Source organism: Corapipo altera, unplaced genomic scaffold, assembly GCF_003945725.1.
Source record: "Corapipo altera isolate COAL_440 unplaced genomic scaffold, ASM394572v1 62, whole genome shotgun sequence".
Lineage (NCBI taxonomy): Eukaryota > Metazoa > Chordata > Aves > Passeriformes > Pipridae > Corapipo > Corapipo altera.
The window spans coordinates 6225370-6238631 of record NW_020884894.1 but is presented as its reverse complement, the minus strand read 5'-3'; positions in this window follow the sequence as shown (position 1 = coordinate 6238631).

Below are 13262 nucleotides of genomic sequence, written 5' to 3'. Positions count from 1 at the left end.
CTTTTCTTTTCTTTTCTTTTCTTTTCTTTTCTTTTCTTTTCTTTTCTCTCTTTTCTCTTTATTATTCTTTTTTTTAATATAATTTATTTATTCGTGGAAGTTTGTTTTTTTGGGGAGTTGTTTGTTTGGTTTTTGTTTGATTGCTTGTTTGTTTGTTTGGGGTTGGTTTGGGTTTTTTTATTTTTGGGGTTTTTTTGTTCCTATTTCAACTTCTTTTCTCCTAACTCCACACTCTTTCTGGGGCTACACTGGATGCACAGGCGGTGCCAGTGAGGGATGGAGGGATGGATGGAGGGATGGAAGGATGGAGGAGGCTGCGGTGGGTCCGCGGGCTGTTCCCGGCGCTGCAGCGCTCGGCTCTCACCCAGATGGGACACTCGGTTCTGCCTCTTATTTTCCCTCTGATTTACTCTCCATTCCCCCTCCTCAGCCTGGTCCTATTTTGGCAAAAGCCAAAAAACAAGCACACACCCCCCCTTCCCCCCCGCCTGGCCCATCCCGGGGCGCAGCTTCCCCCGGGATTGGTGTGTTTGTGGAATTCCTGAGCAAATGAACTTGCCGTTGCCAGTTTTCCTCCGCCTTTTCACAAACACCGAGCTCGATTTCCAGAGCTGCCGAGCAGCGCATTTGGACCGAGCTCCTCTAATAAATGACCCGCTCTCCCACTCGCAGATAGCTCTGGTTCTCCCTCTCCCGGGGTACGGGAGGGTGGGAAAGGGGCTCTTGCCAACAGGCCGGTGGCTGCTGGAAAACCACGCTGGCAGCTCGCAGTGTCATTTGTTCCCAGCTCTTCTCGGCTGCCAAATTAAAGACATCAAAATAATAATAATAATAATGTTTAAAAAAAATAAAATTAGCCGGGTTTTTGAAGCCGCTGCTTCGGCTGGGAGAACACACAGAGCCTCTGGGACTCCCAGGCAGGGGAAAGAAGGAGATGGAAAAGGTCCGGGAGGGACTTCCAAAGCCACAGGCAAGGGAGAGATGGAGATGGAAAGGGGCCTGAGGGGACACCCAGAGCCTCGGGTAGGGGAGAAATGGTGATGGAGAGGGACTTGAAGGACTCCCAGAGCCTCGGTAACTCCCAGGGAGGAGAGAGATGATGATGGAGAGGGATCAGGGGAGACACCCAGAGCCCCGGGCGGGGGAGAGCTGGTGATGGAGAGGGAGCGGGGGCTGGGGGCTGTTGTCACCCCTAAAACAAAAGGGTCATTGTGGAGCGCAGAGATCAGCAGCAGTAAGAGCTCTCGCAAGTCAGGGCTCTCGCTATGGGGTTAGAACAGCAGTGTTAATCTTCTCTCCAGTGTTTACAGAGCCAGCTCATCCGTGGGGCGGGTGGAAAGCGGCCAGCTCGCAAGAGAACGCTCTTTATTAAAAAACACGGACTTGTGTTGCTTTTAGCAGTGACCCCGGAGCGTGTCCCGCATTTTTGGGGGAGGGCAGCTCCCCTTGCCCGCGGCTCCCCCCCTCCCAGCCCCGCATCCACAGGAGACGGGAGGTCCCCAGCCGCCTTCAGCAGCAGCTGGAAGAGCCCCCCCTCGAGAAAAAAAAATCCCTTGTGGAGGTTTGAGGGGTGACTTTCACCCAGATGGGAGCCTGAAGTAGCCTCGAAACGCTCCCTCCCTCGGGCGGGCAGCACCGCACCGCACTTTCTATTGATTCACTTATTTGTTTGTTTTATGTAAGGGGGGGACGGACGGGGGGTGTGTGAGAATTTCGGTCTCTATCAGCAGTTAGAGATCATCATTTGGAGACGAGAAGATAAGGGGGAGGAACGGGGGAAATGTGGAAAAATTAGGAAAAAAAGGAGCCATAGCTGTGAAAAGAATATTAAAATTCTTCCCAAAAAACTCTCCTTGCCTCCCCCGTCCTTGTACAAACTGCACTTTTAGAAGAAATACCGGCACGGAACTCTCTCATTTCTCCATCCTGCTTATCCCAGCCCGTGGGAAGGGACGATAATTCCCGGGAAATAGATGTGCACCCAGTACGGGTGCACAGGGAGCTGCCTCCGGCTCGTTTTTGGGGACAAATGAGCTGCTGTCGGTATTTGTGCCGGGCAGGAACCCCCGGGCTGGGGGGACTCAGGACCCGGCCGGCACCGCGCCCCTGCCCCGCGTTCTGCCGCACCCGCGGGAGATGCTGCGAGTCCGCGGCCGCGTACCTGGCCCGGAGGATGAGTATCCCTGGGGGTCAAAAAACACTGGAATGTTTGGGAATTGCGGGTCGGAGCCCTGTGTGCGGTGCGCAGCGCCCTGTGCTGCCTGCGCTGCCTGCGCTGCCTGCGCTGCCTGCGCGCCGCCCGCCGGCCCTCGCTCCCCCCCACCCCCGCCAAAGCGAATTTGTTGCATTTCCTCAATTGATTGTTTAGTCAGAGGTTTTGCCAACTTCCTGATGGTTCATTTTCTGATTCTGCAAAGAAAAAAAAAAAAAGGAACCGCATTTCCTTTTTGACTTAAGAGGGAGAGAGAGAGCGAGCAGCGGAGGCTGGGGGCTGGTGGACGCATCGAGCTGTATGTACCGGACTTTTTCTCTTCTCTCTCCTCCTCTTCCTCTTCCCTCCGAGCCCAGGATTTGCACCATCCCCTTCCCCTCTCCTGCCTCCAGAGCCCCGCAGGGCTCCAGGGAAGGAGCTCGGGCAGGCGAAGTGGCCTCGCTGCTCTGCGGAGCCGCTGCTCCTCTGTCTCGGGCTGCAGCACTTGCCTTTGCTTCCGTAATCGCTTTAAATTTCTTTTTTTCTTTATTTCTTTTCCCTCTCTTTTATTTCCCATTCCGTGCCCTATCCGTGCAGTCCTTGTGCCTACGACCAGGGATCCAACTGCAGAAAGAAAAGTAAACATGGAAATCGGTTCCACTTGCTCTTATTTACTTCGGGTTTTCTGTTGTGGGGTTTTGACTATTATTTCGATTTTATGTTTTTTTCCGAGAGCAGCAAAGCTACACTTTGTATTTTCTTCCCAGTTCTACTGTCTGTAATTATTGCCTTTAGTCTGTCGCTTAAAGTGTAAAAACTGTACAAAACCTGTACAATGTAAAAATATAAATCTCAAGACTATATCTTTCTTATAGTAAATTTTTATCCCTAATCTTGCCATAGCAGAATATGCTTGAAATAGGTGGTGGGGGGATGCAAACTTTGGCATAAGCACAATGCACTTTATAGAAAATTACTCTCTTTCTGCCCCCAAACCCCTTCCTAAACTATTTTTGTGTGGCCTGATGTTTATCATTCAAATTATCACAGACCTGGCTGCAGCAGGTCAGGAGCTGCAGAAGTGCAGGGCCCTACCCCAAACCTCCTGAAATCAGCAGGAGCTTTGGATCAGGCCCTGCAGAAATAAATTAAAGGAAAATCCCGGGTACAGTGTAAAGGAAAATATATAGGAGTCAGAGAGAATGGGGCTTTGTTCAGCTGCAAGGGGGAAAGGGGAGAGCAAAATCCCAACTGCTTGCTGGTATTCTTGTGTCCAGGGGTGTTTAACTGGCTTGTCTTAAATAATCTTCAAATTAGGGCCTGGTTGGGGAATCAATCCTAAAAACTGGTCAGAACTTTGTTTGCTGCAGCAGTGAAAACACAGCCGTTCACCCCTATATTTATATATGTGTGTATAGGTGACCAGCCCGTGCGTGCCTGCCTCTGAACACGGATCTAAAAGCATTCCTGGGAAGGTGAACACATATCTGTCATCTGCAGAAAGCAGATACAACGGGGAAAAGGGCAGTTTAAGGCAAGGACAAATTTATTCTCATTCCCTGCACCCCAGTCTCCGGTCTCTCCTCATGGAAACGGCCACGTGCGAGCCTGGATGTGCGAGCTGGGGGTGTGAGCCGTGGGGAAGGCGAAGGATGGGGAAGATGAAGGATGGGGAAGATGAAGGACAAGGAAGATGAAAGCATGTCAGGACCACGCCTCAGAGAGCAGGGATTAGTGCATCCCAGAGAGCAGGGATTAGTGGATCCCAGAGAGCAGGGATTAGTGCATCCCAGAGAGCAGGGATTAGTGCATCCCAGAGAGAAGGAATAGGAGCATCCCAGCGTATTTTCCCATTGCTTTGCAACTGGCTCACACCTCTGAGTTTTCTGCCCAACAGGAACGGGGGATTTCTATGGAGATGATAAATCCAAGCCCTGCACCCCATAAAAAACCCAAGACTCACACTTTACTCACACTTTAGGGGCCACGTGCATCTGCCCCCGAGACAGGGATGGGTCGGGACAACGCCGCTCGCTTCAAGTGTTGACACCGAGCGCGGCAATCCAAATATTTGTGCAGCCTTTGCCGCGGGATTTTGTTATTCTACCATCGAAACTATGGCTCTGGAAAGCTTTTGGAAGGCTGGGAAAGCCAAGCAGAGATTGCTATCAGGGCAAAACCTGCCTGCTGGGTTGATGCGAGGTGCGGGCTCTCCATTAGGTGGCATTGGTAGTTTGGTGGTGGGAGAGGAGAACGTGGCTTTGCGTCGCGATTGGGAGCGTATTTATCTTTTCAGCACTTGTTATATACTTACAGTACAATTTGCTTTATCAACACACAGTTTAATAGCTTTATCGGGTGGTTTTCTGTATCGGGAATGAAAAGCAATACTTGCCTGCCCTCCACGGAGAGAGTTGTAGCTGCTTTTTGTTCAATTAAAGGCGTTATAAACATAATTTTCTTAGTACACAACACTTAAAAAGCATAACAAACAAAAATAATGTACAACAGATTATACACAGCCTTTTCCTGTTTTCTAAAGGTTCAAACACCTGATAGCTCAGCCCGACAGGAATTTGACACCCAAGTTATGGGTATGTTGTCTGCTGCACAAAGACAAGATGGCAATAAGAAAAAACCCCTTTTTTAATGTGTACAGCACAAACTGGGTTCGATCTGAGGGGTTGTAGATGCAATTTTAAATAGTAAAAATAATCAAAATTCTAAAAAAATAGAATTAAATATAAATCACTTAAGAAAAATATTTTTTCTCCTCACAGTAACTTTCTGTCTGTGGGAGTTCTACTTTTATTTACATCTCATGCCAGTAGTTCTTGTTCAATTAAAAAAATCCTTTAACTGTTAAAAAAAAAATTATTTTGTTTGCAAAGACAGAGATAATTTTAATCATAGGATAATTAGCCTAATTCAATTTACACTGCTGAAATCTCATTAACTAAATTAGAACCAGTCCCTTATTTACAATGAGGTTTGCGAGAGCAAAATCCATCTCAAACTGTTTGCTGTTGTTTGTTTTGGTTTGGTTTTTTCCCCTCCCTGACTTCTTACTGTCATTTAATTTAAAGGGCAGACTTCACATTTATACTCATTTGGGAAAAATATTCTGAAGAATTAAATCTGCATTTTAATTTCAGGGCACTGGGTTTAAAGACCTAAATGGTTTTAAAACCTCCTGATTCACAAAGACTGAACTGTATATTTTGTCAAAGTTATGGCTGAAAGCTGTATAGGAAATGCTACTTCAAGATACATATATATGTATATATATATGTATATATAAAAATGTATTTTATATATATTATATATATTATGTATATGATGAAATATTTTCACATACTAATGGCTAAATATATGTTAAAACATTTGTTTGGTTTCATCCAGAAAAAAATACTTTAAGCTACAAAATTTTCTCACAGTACAATTTTTTCCTCACTTTTACCTTTCTTACGTTTTCCTTTCTTTCCCTGGATTAATATTCTGAGCAAATATTAAAAGTCTGATTTATTGAACTTCTTTCAATAACCTTCCTGTGATCCATGGAAGGGAATACTCTGATTATTTTGACAACTGAAGTTTTCAAAAGCTTTTTTTTTTTTATTCATTTTTTTCAATATAGTCGGCACATAACAACACTTTTATTTCAATATGTGACTTGATGACCATTAATAAAAAAAATTCCCTGTAATACTTTAGTTTTCCAGACTCCAGCAACAACAAATGGAGTGTTCATGTCCCACGTATGTTTTAAAATGTAAGTTTTAAATACTTTCCCTGTAACATCCACAGGAGCCCAAGAGGGTGAATTAATACCAACATCTACATCGATATATGTGAAGGAAAGTGGCTTTAACTCTTGGGAGCTCCATGGGAACGTCCTAATCCAGTTCTGCAGCAATTAAACTCGTTGACGACTGAAATTTTGGTTGTTTAAAGGTCATTTTTGCCCCTTGCAGAATCGGGTCACACACACACACACATAAATTTACATGGCTCATTCCATCAATTTTTGATGTCTTATCTAAAGCTGGAGAAATGCAAACCATTTTCCCCCCTTGTATCAGTTTGCAGCTCCAAGCAGAAGGGCTGGGGCCAGGGGAGAGAGCGACAGTCGATTAAACCCAACCAAACCCAGCCAGGACGAAGTGGAATTTCCAAAAGGAGCATTTAAAGCCCTAACTGTGGTTAATTCTGCCACGCCGGGCTCATTAGCATCTCCTGCATAAAGGCACGGGCTCGTTGCGTTCCCATTTCCAGCTTTCTCCGACTTTTCCTCTCGTTATTTTACCTTTTTCTCAAGGTGTGTTTACTCGGGGTTGTGTTTTTCTGAAGTAACCCCTGTCATTCAGCACCAGCGCTCCAGCACCCTGGGATTTTTGCCCCGTGCTCCGTGCAGGAATAATGATTTCATCATCCCGACCTGAAACAAAGCAGGACTTCATTTGGGGGGCAGAGGGATATGATAATCAGGGAGAAATCAGAGACCAGATCTGAAACGAAGAGAAATTGGTGAATTTCCATGAAAAATCAATGAGGAACTGGAATGATTTTTTTCTTTTTTTTTTTTTTTTTTTTTTTCCCCCGGGTGGAAGAAAACTGATATCAAAGTCAACAAGCTCCGACTTTACCCTGGTCTGTGGAAATTTCAACACACATTACCTGCTTTTGACCTTTAGCGGGGCAGCAGAATAAGCAGAGCACAAACGCTGGAGGACAGCGAGGCACCCACACACAGTTTCTTCTTTCATACGAGAAAATCAGAGGGAAGAAATTTAAATCTTTGATTTTTCTCCGCCAGCCTGCAGCTCCAGTCATCCCCTTTTAAAAAGATGTACACAAATTATCAACGTGGTGGTAGGAATTAAAGCATTTTGCTTTTCCTAGCACGGGAAGGCCCCGGGTTTGATCCAGCGGCTGAAACTCCTGGAAAGTTCAGCAGAACAAACAAACAAACAAACAAAAAGGGGATGTGTGAGCTCTCAAGGGTCAGGTTACCCTGCTTGCCTATTCACCACCGTCTCCTCCAGTAATTTTTAACTACATTTTAGGGTATTTACGGGCTGTGAATTGTTTGGTTGACTCCTCTTCATGACGGAATCAAATATGCGCAGCATTTAGGGGAGTAAAAGATCGTGGGATGAGGCTTGATAGATTCAAATTGTGGTCTTGGGCAATGATGCAAGTCTAAATAAATACTGAAAAACTCCAGGAAAAACTCTAAACAGGCTTCTAGTTAAAATAAAACCGTAATAATAACATGGTAAAAAAGAGGAAGGGCCAAACTCCACTATAAGCCACCCTAATGATAATTACATTGTGGTAATGACTGCGCAGGCCAGTTTTAAATAACATAAAGACAGTGCCTTTACATTAACATGTCAGTAGGAATAGATGCCCTTGTATAATCCCATAGAAATACATATTGCTCTGCCTTAATTTAGGCTCTTGGTGGATTTAGGGTGGCTCTTCCCCATCAGGACTGGCACCTTTGAGGCATTTTCTTGCCTTATTCATGGTTTTGTTAAAAAGAGATAGAAACCACAGGCTGGCTGTGATGCCAACCCAAGCTCACATCCACCTTCCACCAGCCTCTGGAGGTGTCTCAATCCGATGCCACTGAAGCAAAAATCCCATCACGGGCAAATCTCCGTGCTCAGACACGGGGGGGGGGGGTGAAGTATTACCTGATGAATGAAAGCAAGGAAAGTATTTTTTTGCCCATGATTAAAAAAATAAATCTGTTTTAAAAGAACACATTATATTTATTCAGTTTTCAGTTTGGTTGAGGTTTGTTATAAAAATAGTGCTGTAATTTTTTAAGAAACATTTTCTGTTTGGATAGATTAACTGTACACGCAGGCACTTTAGCTTTTGATTCCTTTCTGTAATATAGTAATATTCATTGCTGGCATCAAAAACTCCCCTTAATAAAAACAGTTTGGGAAATCTTCCATGCCAGACAGATAAAATCTCTTTGAAATGTGTGTGGGGGGGTGATGAGCAACTGTCAGAGTATGTGATCCCCCCTTTGCTCTCAAGGCCCAGAGCCACCGCCTCCAGAAGTGCATATTCTCCAGTGCTCTGTTACAAATACCTGGGGGGAAAAGGCATTTGAGAATGATATTATTGCTAAGGCACTTGGTTGCAATAGCCAGTGTTTTGCGCATTCAGGACAAAAATATTATGAGTGTCTGATCAATGTGGGGTCCTCCCTCTCTCCCTGTACTCCTTACATCTGGGTCAGTATCCGACGGTACCAAGCAGGACCCTGGCTCATCCTTCCCAGCCCACTTTGCCTCCTCAGATGCCCTCAGGCTCTCAGACAACTTTTTTGCTTCCCTTTAAGTGTGGGAAAAGCCTGGCTGAAGCAGCAGGGCTGGAGACATGGCACAAGGGGTGCTCTCTCCCTCCCTTCTGTGCCTGCCTTTGAAACAACTCGTTGTGCCCATTGCCTTTAATCTCTGTGCAGGTTATTTTGCAGCTCGGCAATAATTCCTCAGATGGCCTGAGAAGCTTAGTTATAGCCAATAGTTACCTCCTGTCGTTTTCTATCTGCTAAATCAGAGCAAGATTCATCTGAGTTAAATTTTCATAATTCCCTGAAAATCCCCATTTACCGAAGCTGAGGCTGCGACCCCAAACCCCCGCACTGCTGCTGCCAACCCACAGTCAGCAGGAGGGAAAATTAAAACAAAGGAGAAAAATAGCAAAGTACTGTAAGAAACAAATATTTCTCTCCATTTTCTGTGTCAGTGGGTCGTTGTGGAGGTGGCCACCCTTGGAGCTGGCTGGGTCCAACTTGTTGGTGCTGCCTGCACTGATCCAGCCCTCAGAGCTCGTCCCAGTCCCGGCACATTTGTACACACAGGGCTGTTCCTGGTCCATGTTTTGTATTTGTTTCTGCCTTGCACTGCTTTTTCTTGTAAATCCTGCAGCATTTCTGTTCACTTCAGTTCTTCATAAAAGTCTCATTTTGGGTTTTTTTCTTTCCTTTTGCAGTGTTTTTACTTCAGTGCATACACAGATGTGCTGCCAACACACTCATGAATGCACCCAAAACTGAAGGTTCAATTAAGCAGCTCATTGCTCTTTTGACATTTTAATTTCATCTCCTTTTTTTTTTTTTTTTTAGGAGAATTAGTGGTAACTTTATCTCTCATCAAATTCCAGGATTTTGTCTAATTCAATTATACCTATCGAGATTCTTTTCTTCTTTCTTCATCTTTACTGAACTGACACAGATTAGTGTGTCTGCTTCTGAGAAAATCCAAATCACCCTGGAATTCTCTTTCTTTGTGTATGCCCAATAATATCTCTTACACTTCTTCAAGACTAGAAAGTTTTGATCTATCGTTTATTACATATCATTATTAAACCATTTTAATGATGTTCCATCTTCAGAGATCGTTAATTTGTTGCAGCAGTAATGATAATAGAAAAAATATTAGGAAGCACCACCTCTGTGCATTAACCTTCCTTGCCTTGTTCCCTGTCACTTCAGATCTCCTTCTCCTCATCTGTGAGATAGAAATAACCTTGGGACTGGGAGAAAAGTGTGTTTCTCATAAGAGCTCGGGACAGGAAAGGCTTTTCTTTAAATCGAAAGCAGTTGGCGGCTGCAAGAGCCTTGAGGCAGAACCTCTGCTGCTGCTGCTGATGTGTGTCAGCCCTTCCACCTGCCCACAGGCACAATACTCTGGGGTTAATATCGAACCCAAAGTCCTTATTTTTAATTCTGCTCTAATCTGAGACCTGCTGCAAAGCTATGTGTTCTCCATGTGGGAACGGGTTGGGTTTTCCTGGAGGCTGGAGAGAGCTGCCTGTGGTGATGGGGCAGGTCAGAGAATCACAGAATATGCCAGGTTGGAAGGGACTAGCAAGGATCATTGAGTCCAACTCCTGACCCTGCACAGGACCCTCCCCAAGAGTCACACCATATGCTTGAGAGTATCATCCAAATGCTTCTTGAGCTCTGCCAGGCTTGGCCACGAGGATATTCTTCCCAGCAAGTCCCTAACCCTGTGAACTGGGCTGGGTTTTGCCCAGTGCGAGTCTCCAGGAACTACCTTAGGATTTTTAGGGGATGTGTCCAGCCTGCTTGCACCACCACCATCTCCTCCATCAGGCACAACTTGAGGACAGCAGCAATATGGCCTGGATGGACAGACCATTTTGGCTATTCCCTCTTGGAAGAGAGTTTCACCACTTCTCTTTCTGAGATGCATTTTGTCAGCCAGCTATTAAACAGAGATCCTCTTCTGCACAGCTCTTTCTTTCCTAGGTACATGGGAGGTCTGTGTGTGCTCCGAGAGAATAATGAGGAGCATCCCCCTTTGTTTGTACCCCAGTAACCCTCTGCATCCACGTTTGGTGAAGTATAGAATTCAGGTTGGAAGGCATCATTTAATTCCAACCCTTAACAAGTCCAACTCCTCAAGTGGTTGTTGGTGGTGCTGCATTTAAGGGTGATGCAACCCTGTGAAAACTGATGCTGTTGATTTTACTCAGCTTTGCTCAAAAGTTATCAAAGCCAAGGATGGGTGTCAGCACACAGGGCTGTGCAGGTGGATCGGTATGTGGAGAGGTCACACCTACCAACTTCTTAGGCCTCTGGTGTGAAAGATAAAGCCATCTGGTCACCATTTGACAGCTTAAATTGTAATTACACCGTTTGGCCTAGGAATTGCTTCGAGCCACTGTTTGAAGCTGCCTTGTGATTCAGCTCTTCCAGCACTGAGATAGGGATCGAGTCATTCCACGGGAGCTGAGTTACTGGAGTTCATCTCCCTGGCCTGCTTTTTGCCTTCCAGAATTTTTCCCGGCAGATCCTTCGTTATGATTGTGAACTTGGCAGCAGCTGTTTGGTGTAAATAATCACAGTGGCCGATAACCAGGAACACCTGCCGGCCCATTACCCGGATAAGGAGGAGAAGATGGGCATCTCCAGCGAAATTCCACAATATGGAAGTGTTTAAAGGAAGACCTGCCCGGCTCAGGGTAGCAGAGATCTGAACCTTTAAATTGCAGCCATTCCCGGCCTGACGATAAGTAAATAAACAATTCACAGCTGCCTGGGCTAAACACAGAAACACATCTATCTCTTCCAGGCGTGATTGCCGAACAAGTAATTAAGTGCGAAATGTGAGCCCTCAATGTCAGTGTGAGATGATAAAGGTCTTCAGTTGTAAATTAGCTGAACTCCAGCGAGCCCACGATATTAACCCTTCAGGAGCCCTTGGGTGGCAGTGGGTGCCTTAGCATGACTCCAGTGCAATTTGCATGCAATTATTCCTGACATTTGCCCCTGGGAATATGGAGCTGTTGTTTTAGCAAATTAAAAAAACAAGGGAGGGAGTTGTTTGCTCTCTTCTCCCTGAGCTAGTGCAGGGCACCCTGTAAGTCCCAGTTCATGGCTCTGCCACGCTCGTCCATCACATTCCCTCTGTCACTCTTCCTCCTGGCGATAGCAGAGGTGTCACAAACCCGAAATACATTTAAGTTGGTGAGCTGTTAGTGAGCTTTATCTCAGGCTCTGAGATAAAGAGGGCTGCTAACTCAGATGGGCAGATACCCATCAGTGGCTCAAAATGAGTACACCAGGATTCGCCTTGGGAATAAGGATGCAATGAATGACCATAAATTGAAAAACCACCATTTGTTAAGTAATTCATTAAATGGGCTTTGGGTCTTTTTGTTTGGTTTGTGACTGTTGTTTTTCTTTTCTCCTTTTTTTTTTTCTTCCATGAATGAAGGAGTTAAAAGGGGGCTCACTTATGATTTTATTTTACAAGGTAATTGATGATTTATCTTAAGGGTTCAGCTTCTGCAATCCTATGACTGAACTCAGTGTTCATTTTCAGGTACATACCTCTAATTCTTTTAGCTCACAGTGAAAGCTTTGACAAAGTCCATCAAGTGTCCAGTTTTCAATCCAAGAGACTGCAAACTACAAGACAAATAAAAATAATTCGCAGTAGATTTTTTAAAAACTCATAATTTTTAAGCCATCCATTAATTTTTGAGTCCTGAATATCAACTTTGCAACTTCTGGGATTAACTGTACTTGATGGAGTTTTGGTGCTTAAATGATTCACAAGCTTAGAGAACCTGTTTGATGCTGGGACTAGATTTGACTCAAACCCCTGGTTGTGAAGATGTGTGTAACTGTGAGGCTGGAGGGACAGATCTATGGATCTAGGCCTTGGAACCCCCAGATTCCAGGAGCCTATGGACCACATGAGGCACTGCACATGCCTGCTGGCTCCTTGCTTCACAAGAAAAAGCAGGAGATGGGCCCAGTTTCGCTCTCCTCACCAAGCAGTTTGAACTGGGCATTAGTGGAGCCTCATCCCTGCTTCTGCTCTCAGCGCTTTTGGTTTGGGCAAGCTCTGTCCAGTCACACTGTGACACAGAACAAGAAAGGGAGAGAGGGAAATTTATGGCCATCTTTGGCAAGATGAAGTTGAATTCCAGGTCAGACCTCTAGAAATAACATTTGAACTATGGCTCAAACCTGGTCCAGAGAAATGAGTTCTCACATGGAGCCTGCATTGCTTTGTCTTTCACATTATTGTGACTGCAGAGGAATGGGAGAGGAGACAGAAAGGGAGATCCCATAGTCCCTCCTCAGCCCCCAAATGCTGACAGAGGAACTCAAAACCACCACTGCAGTTATGCTGTGGTTTATTTTGGGCTCCAGACCACTCAGGAGCATGGTAAGAAGTCAACAGGTGCAATGCTGCAGAGCTAAATAGGCTGAGTTCAGGCAAGAGAAAAATCTTTTATCTGCTGGGCTTAACACAGAAGTGACCCCCTGGCAGTCACCATGATGCATCCCAAACCAAACAGATAAATCAAGAGATTGTGTTGTTGCACATATGAGCCTGCTATGAGTATTTTAACCCTTGGACAAAGCTTGCTGACCTTGGCTTTTGTGCCACAAGTATTTAATCCTTTTATCTAAGATTCCCCCATGTCTCTATTACCTTTCCCAACAGTCTCCCAGGAGGGTAGAAATCACTAGAAGATGTTGAAATTTGGCTCTGGAGCAGCT